This window comes from Rattus norvegicus, chromosome 10 (assembly GCF_036323735.1).
Source record: "Rattus norvegicus strain BN/NHsdMcwi chromosome 10, GRCr8, whole genome shotgun sequence".
In the NCBI taxonomy this organism is placed as follows: domain Eukaryota; kingdom Metazoa; phylum Chordata; class Mammalia; order Rodentia; family Muridae; genus Rattus; species Rattus norvegicus.
This window is the reverse complement of record NC_086028.1, coordinates 17,219,222-17,228,102: the sequence shown is the minus strand read 5'-3', so window position 1 is coordinate 17,228,102 and position 8,881 is coordinate 17,219,222.

Below are 8,881 nucleotides of genomic sequence, written 5' to 3'. Positions count from 1 at the left end.
AAGGTCTCCTGGTCCATTCTCCAGTCTGACCCTCTTGTCTGGTTTCAAATTTGGCCACATGGGCTCTAGCAACTTGGCTCGAGTCTGGTCTCCTTTCTGTAATAAACTGCTTGAGACCCAAGGCTGGAGTCCTGCTTTCCTCTGTCCCACACGCCTGGAAAGGCACTGTCTAGGTTCTCCACCCTACGAGACTGGATTTCCAAGCTTGATACTGGGGGAAAGATGTCATGGAGTGGACGGGTCCACAAATGCCCCTAGGAAGGCAGAGCCCCTGGGACTGCAAGCACCTGGGAGGGAAAAGCCCAGGAGCGGGGCTGCCTTGGGGTCAGCTGGGCCCTCGCTGGGCTGTCTGCCTTCCTCCGTTCCCCTTCATTTTCCTCTAGGACATCACTGAGCCACACGTTGGAGACAGAGAGGCCTGGATTAGAATCCGGGTACCTGCGACCTGGGCCACGCCCATCTTTCCACTGAGCCCGAGTTCCCTGGTATGCTACAAAATTCAGGAACACCCCAGTTACTGATGAAGACCTAGCATCTTTAAAGACCCTAGTGCATCTCACAGAGCATCAACTTAAATTGGCGTCCAGACCCAGGGAAGGAGGTCCATGAGTGACCCTAAGAGCCCGTTCCTTGAGTGCCCAGCAGGTGGCAGCATCGGCTCCTCATTGGCACACAGACACTTGCTCTCAAAGAAATGTTTTATAGATTTTGTGGGATTTTTTTTTTTTTTTTCCAGACTTGAGGCTGGCGTTCCACCCTGAGCTACACCCCCAAGCCCTTACAGAGTTTCATGCCTTTGGTGGTGAGGAACTAGATTTAGAAGTTAATGTCTCCTGGAGGATTTCCTGCCCACTAATCCCATAGGCCCATACTTCCTGCACTCTCCCCCACCCCCCAAGCAAGGCTGCCAGGTCAGCCCTGTGGGAAGAAACAGAGGGAGCCTCACCCTGAATATCCCTCCTCCTGCCTCTCCACAGACCTCTTCATCCCAGACTCTCTCACCTTCTCCATCCCCTCTTTCCTCCCTTCCTCTCTCATGTAATTCCTATGTGTATTACATGTATACATAGGTCCTTTTCCATGCCCCAGGTCACAGCAGACCTGAGCCTTGTTTGCACCTGAGGCTTCCCTGTGGAGGTACCTAGGGCCCTGTGTCCCTGAAACCTCAGCGCCATCAGGAGGACCAGTATGCAACATACAAGACGAGTCTCCTGGAGAGCTCAAGCGATAAAGGAAGGACGGCATTTCCGACCCTGGCAAGCATCTGTCTGTGGTGGCATGACAGGGTGACCAGCAGGAAGCATGGAGGAGCAGGGAAGTGGACAAGGGCAAGGGAAGCCAGGCAGAGGTGCTATACTCAAAAGCCTTTGGGCAGCCAGTGATGTCTTGGGGATTCAAGGAGGCTGGTGCCATGCTTTTCCAAGATGCGTACAAAAGGGTGCATCAGCTTGCCGCAGCCCATGTAGCCACAAACACCGATGAGCACATACTGGGTTCTCAGAGGAGGAAACTAGGACCTTCAGCCAAAGCAGAGGCTGTGAGACACCAGAAAAAGAAAGACAGACAGACAGACAGACAAGACAGTGTTTAGCCTGTGCATACTCTGCTGTGCTGTAGAGGCCACCTTATGTAGATTAAGGGGTGAAATGGGGGTCTAAGAAGGAAGTGACACGCCCTAGGTCACAGAGAATAGCAGACCTGAGCCTTGCACCTAAGGCTTCCCCGTGGAAGTAACTAGAGCCCTGTGTCCTGGAAACCTCAGCGCTATCAGGAGACCCTCTCCTTCCTCTGGCCCTGTGGGTCGTCTTGCCAGAGCTTCTTGGGATCCCTTGATCACCCAGCAAGCTGATTCTTCTCCCTCTGGGCTCCACTGTCCTGTAGCAATGCTTTTTATCCCCTCCCACCACTGCCACCGACCGCACCACACCAAGCCTGCTACCTCTCCATGGAAGGCTCTACCGTGTGACAAACATCTAAAATCAGCACTTTATGCTGTCTCCCCCACCAGACTGCACCTGAACCCTCATGGGAGTCTCTACGCCCATGAATCAACCTTTAATCCTGCCCCTGCACCCCACAGTGATAACACTTAGGCATTCCTACCCAGAGATGAACACTCTATGTATAGAGAAAGGGCTCTGTGGACTGGAGACCTTTACTTGACCCCGTGCCAGGACCTTGACCTACAGAAAGGTCAGAGGAAAAAAATGGCAGCTGCGACCTAGGCCAAGTCCTCCTGCATGGGGCCATCTGGGTCTGGGTAGGGTTAGTGCTGGGGACAGGACATTAGCAGTCCTAGAAATGTTTCCTGTGCAGAGTAGAGATGAGTGAGGCCTAGGATGTGACCTGGAACGTCTTCTAGGCTGTAGGGAGGGTGGAGTCCCTGGAGCTCTGAGCAAGATGGTGAAGTGTGCGAGGGTCTGACTCAGCCAGGAACTAATGGGGACCATGGGAAAATGGGCACAGACACCAGCCTTACACAAGCAAGGTGTGGGCACAGCCCAGAGGATTGTCACTTGCTGGGGCATTCTTGGCCTCTCTGTGGTCCTTGAAGCAGGTGGGGCCCTACTCTGTGCAGGTGAGGAAGCTAACACTTCCAGAAGGGAAGGTACTCATCTGAGAGCCCCTAGCCAGAAAACAGGGAGCTCTGTTAGGGAACCAGATCAAGGTGACCCAGTGACCTGGTCTTCACTTAGTAACAGGTGCTCGCAGGTGGTTCAGGAGTGAGCCAGCGATGCCAGGGACTCTGAGAGGACAGAGGCTCGGGGTGCATGGCCTATGGAGCTAACCCTGCACACTCCAGGGCTGGTTCTCCACACAGCCCACAGAGATCAGGGACCTTCCTAGACACAAGCTGACATTCCAGCCTCTTGTTCACTGTGACTGTTCAGCAGGCTCCATCCTAGGCTGATGGCCCCGGAATTCCTCCCTCCTCCTCCCTCCCTCCTCCCTCCTCCCTCCTCCGTCCTCCCTCCTCCTCCCTCCCTCCTACTCCCTCCCTCCTACTCCCTCCCTCCTCCGTCCTCTGTCCTCCCTCCCTCCTCCATCCTCCTTTTTCCTCTGTCCTCTCTCCTCCTTCCTCCATCCCCCCTCCTCCATCTCCCTCCTCTCTCCTTCCTCCCTCCTCTCTCCTCCCTCCTACTCCCTCCCTCCTCCCCCTCCCTCCTCCCTCCTCCTTCCTCCCTTCTCCCTCCTCCTCCTCCCCTCCTCCATCCTGCAGCTCTTAACGTCTGTTCCCTCTGCTTCCCTGTCAGAGCGATTCTCCTCCTCTCTCCTTCTCTTCATCCCTTGCTCAGGAATTCTAAAGGTCCTGCCTTTCACCCTGTCCAGACATTGGCCATTGGCTCTTTTTTTTTTTTTTTCTTTTTTCTTTTGGAGCTGGGGACCGAACCCAGGGCTTTGCGCTTGCTAGGCAAGCGCTCTACCACTGAGCTAAATCCCCAACCCTGGCCATTGGCTCTTTATTGACTACCAAAAACTCACTGGGGACAGGCACCTTCAGCGTTTGGACACACAGATTCCCAACTTTGGGAGCCAAATTAAGACAAAGCATTAGAACCAAGTCCGAACCCTGGCATCTCCGCCTTTCTTGGTGGAGGGATGGAAGGAACACTTTGTAGTTTGCCATGAGTTCTGCCTTAGCATTATTCAACTGAATGGCTGCACAGCAGGGAAAGGCCAGCATGTGAGGCACAGGCAGCAGGTGAGAGACATCCACAGTGCAAAACCCAGGGAACATGGGTGTAGACATACAATGCGGATTATCCCAGGGAAAAAGGGCCAAGTTCTCAACTCCAAAAGTCTGGGGTTACAGACCGCAAGCACCTATAAGGAAGAGAAAGGCCCGCTCCACTCCTCCCCAGCTCGCACACTAACAGGGTTCACTGTCTGCTGGGTACAGAGGCTCCCCACACACCCACAGCGTCTACAGAGCATAAAACTCCTGTCTTGCAGGGCAGGAGACAGATCCCAGCATCCATATGAGGGGCCCCTGGGTAGTTTCTCTGATTGGACAGTGTTTTATCATATGACTGATTTGGACAGTTTGGGTCACATGATCGCCCCTAACCAATGCCTGTTACCTGTTAGGTGATTCCAGCCAAAAGAGTCGTGGTGTCAATAGCTTCCTGTAGGCCTTCCGAGCTGTGGAAGAGGGGTGGATGCTAAAAGGCCCCGGTGTCTACAGCCCCTGTGTTTTAACTCTATTTCTGCCTCCATTAGGTTACTTGGAGCAGGACAACGGACAGATCTGGGTCTCAGTGTCACTGTCTGTAAAACAAGAGCACCCTGTTTCTACCAGAGTGGCTATGAAGACCCTACAGTGCCAAGCATAAGCCCTCAGGGTAGCATCTAGCCCCACCCCCTGGGTTCCTGTGGTTCCAAGGCTAGCCCACAGTCCTCTCACCTGTGGTCCACCTGTGTAGGAAATGTTAAGATAGAAGGGACATTTCCCCACTGTGGGAGAGGAAGGAGAGCAGGCTATCCCAGCTAAACCAGTGAAGCCACTCTGAGGCAAGAAGGGTGTATCACCCCACCCTGCCTTATTCAGCAGCACCTCGGCTCCATAATCAGTCCCTGATTCAGTGCAGACCCCCTGCAATTCCTGCCCAGCTCCTTTTGTGTCTGGGCCTCAGTATTCCTCTCTGCAAAATGGCCTTTCCAGGTTCTGGAGTCAAACATTCAAAGTGCATCCAGACTGGGATGCAATCTGGGGCCAGTAATTGACCTCTCTGTATCTTGACCTCCAGGCAGAGGATCACTGCCAAAGACAGGCCTGTGTCAGAGGGCTTTGCTAACCTTTGCCACTGCATCCGTGGGACACTCCTTAAAGACTTAACCTTTGCTATTCATTGGGTCTGTGAAGCCAAGACTCAAAAGGATGTGTCACGCCCCCACCTGGTGGAAAACTGGAACCACATCTCATCCATGGCAATTCCCCAAAAAATGTCGGACTGAAGGGTTTGCTCAGTGGTTAGGACCGCTTGTTGCTTTTTCAGAGGACCTGGGTTCAATTCCCATGGCCCGCATGGTGGTTTACAACCATCCTAACTCCTGTTCCAAGGGATCTGACGGCCTCTTCTGAGTCCCCAGGTACTAGGTTTGCACATAACCACATACATACACGCAGGTGAGACACCCCTGTTATACATAGAATAAATCTTAGATTAATGAGTATAGCTGGTACTCAGCCCTCTACAGACATGAGCTAATGTGTGAGCCGGGGTGTGTGTGTGTGTGTGTGTGTGTGTGTGTGTGTGTGTGTGTGTGCTGCACTCCCATAATCCCAGCACCAGGGAAGCAGAGTCAGGCAGATTTCTGTGAGTTCAAGGTCTGAGCGAATTCCGGGACAGCAAGGGCTACACAGAGAAACACTGTCTCCAAAACAACAAACAAACAAACAAACAACACCACAAAAACAAAAACAAAAATAAAAAAAACCAAACAAGCAAAAGCCCTGTCAAGCTGTAGCTCCATTTTACAGACAGAGACACTGAGGCACATGAATTTACAGCTGCATCTGAACTGTGGCAATGCCATGTCTTCCGTGTGAGTACTGTTGACTTCTGACAATTGTGCCAGTGGCTTCATCTCTTCATTAAAAAGTACTACCAGGGACTGGGGGATGTGGGCTCGTTTGGTAGAGTGCCTGCCTAGCATGCGCAAGGCCCTGGATGGACCCCTGGAGCCACAGAAACTGGGAGTTGTGATACACAGCGGGAATCTCAGGACTCAAGAAGTGAAGGCAGGAAGAACAGGATTTCAGGGTTAGCCTCAGCTACGTAAGGAGACTAAGACCAGCCTGGGCTAACTATCTAAACAGGGGGAGATCGGTAGGGGTAAGAGGACATAAATTCACAGTCTCAACAGCCTGCACCTTTGTCCCAAGAAAGAAAGGATTACTTATTGCGGGATTTGCCATTCTTTAATGAAGGGTCTGAGGTCAAAATGTCTCTGCTCTGCACAGCCCACAGAGGGGCCCTGAAGCAGAAGCAGCCCCTGTGCATGCCAACAGCACTTCCATCCCTCCCCTACTTCTAGCACAAGGTGTTGTGTCTGCCGAGCAGTCGCTTTCAACCTTCCTAATGCTCCAACCCTTTTAATACAGTTCCTCGGGTTACAGCGTCCCCTGATCATAGGGTTATTTGTGTTGCTCCTTTGTGTCTGTGATTTTGCCACTGTTCTGGATCATAATGTAAGTCATTTTGGAGATAGAGGTTCAGAATCCATGGGTTGAGAAGTGCTGCTGTTGATGGAGGGGGAGTGAGGGGGTAGAGGGGGATTAAGAAAGGTGTCAAACTCAATCAACGAGACCTGCCATGTCCCATGCTGCGTCTACCCATGCACTACTGTGCCATGAGGCATTTGGAGGCAGAGTTCACTGAGGCAGGCTGAGCTATCACCACCTAGATAAGCCTTCCAGTTTGGTAAAGAAGCAAGCAAGAGAAAGGAAACTGAGAAAAGGAAAGATGTAGGTAGCTCGTGTTGGGTTGAGCCTGTGTTGAGGTATCCATCATGGTGGGAGTGCGTGGCAGAGTGGAGCACATGGCAGAGTGCATGATGGAGCACGTGACAGAGCATGTGACCGAAAGCATGACTGAGCGTGTGATGGAACACACAGCACACCACATGGCTGTAGAAAGTGCAGAGAGAGGGAGCAAGAGCACAAGGAATCACAGGGCTCTTCAAGAACGTGATCTTGGTGGCCTTCGACCTCCCATGGGCACTTCCTCTTACAGGTTCCACAATGTATATAGTGCCAGGCTCAGGACTAATCTTCCACTGCATGGGCACATGTTCAGGCCATAACTAGGAGATGTGATCAAATCGGCAGTGGTGGCTCACCTGGCCTGTCACTGACCAAAGCATGCAACTGACTACAGTGACCATCAGTCACTACTGTGGCTGATGATGCTACAGCCATGTCCTGTCAGCACAGCCTGACAGCACACACACACACACGCACACACACACACACACACACACACACACATGTATAAACACATAGACACACATATATACACATACACACATATACACATAAACACATACACATATACACACACATACATGCACATGCACACACATCACAAATACACACTTATACATGCACATGCACACACATACACACAAACACATACACATACATACACGCATAAACACATACACACACATGCACACATGTATAAACACATAGACACATATATATACACATACACACACATGCACACACATGTATAAACACATAGACACACATATATACACATACATATACAAATAAACACATACACACACATACATGCACATGCACACACATATATGCACATGCATACACATCACAAATACATACACATACACACATTCACACTTATACATGCACATGCACACACACACATACACACATACACACACACACATACACACACATACATGCACATGCACATGCACATGCACACACACAGCCCTCAATCTAAAGGCAACTGAACCAGAAATAAAACCTGGGAACTCATGACTTAAGCATCTTCAGATGCATGAGGCTTCCCCAGTTCAACCTGCAACAATTGCCACCAAGGCTTTAATGGTTAGACCTGGGTCTCCAGCTGCCATTTCTCCAACACAACAACCAATCCCATCTAGGGACCTGGGGTTTCTGCAGCTGAAGCAGGAGGGATCTGGAAGTGCTAAAACATGAGAGGTACACAGGCAGCATCTAGGCAGCCAAGGCTCCCTGACATCCTGAGGAAGCGTGAATTGAAATGACAATGTTATGCATTGAGTGAGTGGGGCTGGGGAGATGGCACAGTGGGTAAAGTTCTTGTTCCTGTGGGTAAGTATGAAGACCTGAGTTCAAATCCGCCAAGCCCGTGTAAAAGCTGGGTCTGTAATCCCAATGTCCCTATAAGGCAGGATGGGGACAGGAACGTCGCTGGAAGCTGTGAGCTAGGTGGCTTGGGGAAATGCAGCATCAAACAAGACAGAAGACCCTGTCTCAAACAAGGTGGAAGTCAAGGAGATCGACACCTGGGCTGCCCTTTGACCTTCACACACTGCACACCTGCACTCACACACACAAAAAATGTCAGTTCATGAAGTCATCCCAATCAAGACAAAATGGAAAAAGGAGAAGAAGAACAGGAGGAGAAAGCCCTTCCTTGCAGAGAAATAAATGCCAGAGGTGTGCAGGAGTGGAAACACACAGACCGTTTTCAGCAGGGAACGAATTCACTTGCCTCCAGTGGGTACTGGGTGCGATCATGTCAGGGTCACAGTTAGAACACAGCCGTCTGTGTCTATATGAGCCCTGGAACGAATGAAGCCATCCTCACTTCACAATGGATAAAGCGGGCAGGTCCAGCCTGACCCAGAGCTTGGGTTGGAAGCTTCTGGGGCTTCCCCACTTGAAATGCAGAACCTGGCCAAGGCTGACTGAGGTCGTGCTACACACAGTGTGCCTGTGTCCCACAGAGATGTCAAGGTTCTGAGACAAGCTGGTTAGAGGAAGCAGCTGCTACAGGTTAAACAGAGAGGAGGTATGTGACAGGCGAAATCCATCTGACCCCAGCCCGGTCCCAATGCCAGAGTGGACATATATAAAAGACTGTCCAATGTCGTCAGGATGTGAGCATCACTGTGGCTGAGCGGGGGGCACTGAAATATGGAGGGGTGAACAGTTCTCTATAGCTTTTCTCAAGGGTTGTGAAATCGCTGTACAGAGACTTCTCTTATTGGGAGGCAGTTAGAAACTAAGATCTGGCAGTTAGATCCCAAGGGCTGGGAGATGCCACATCATGCAAGCATGAGGGCCAGCATGTGCACAGAAGCCAGGCAGCTGTGGTAGCTGCCGGTAATCCCAGCACTCAGGCCAGAGACGGAAATCCCAGCC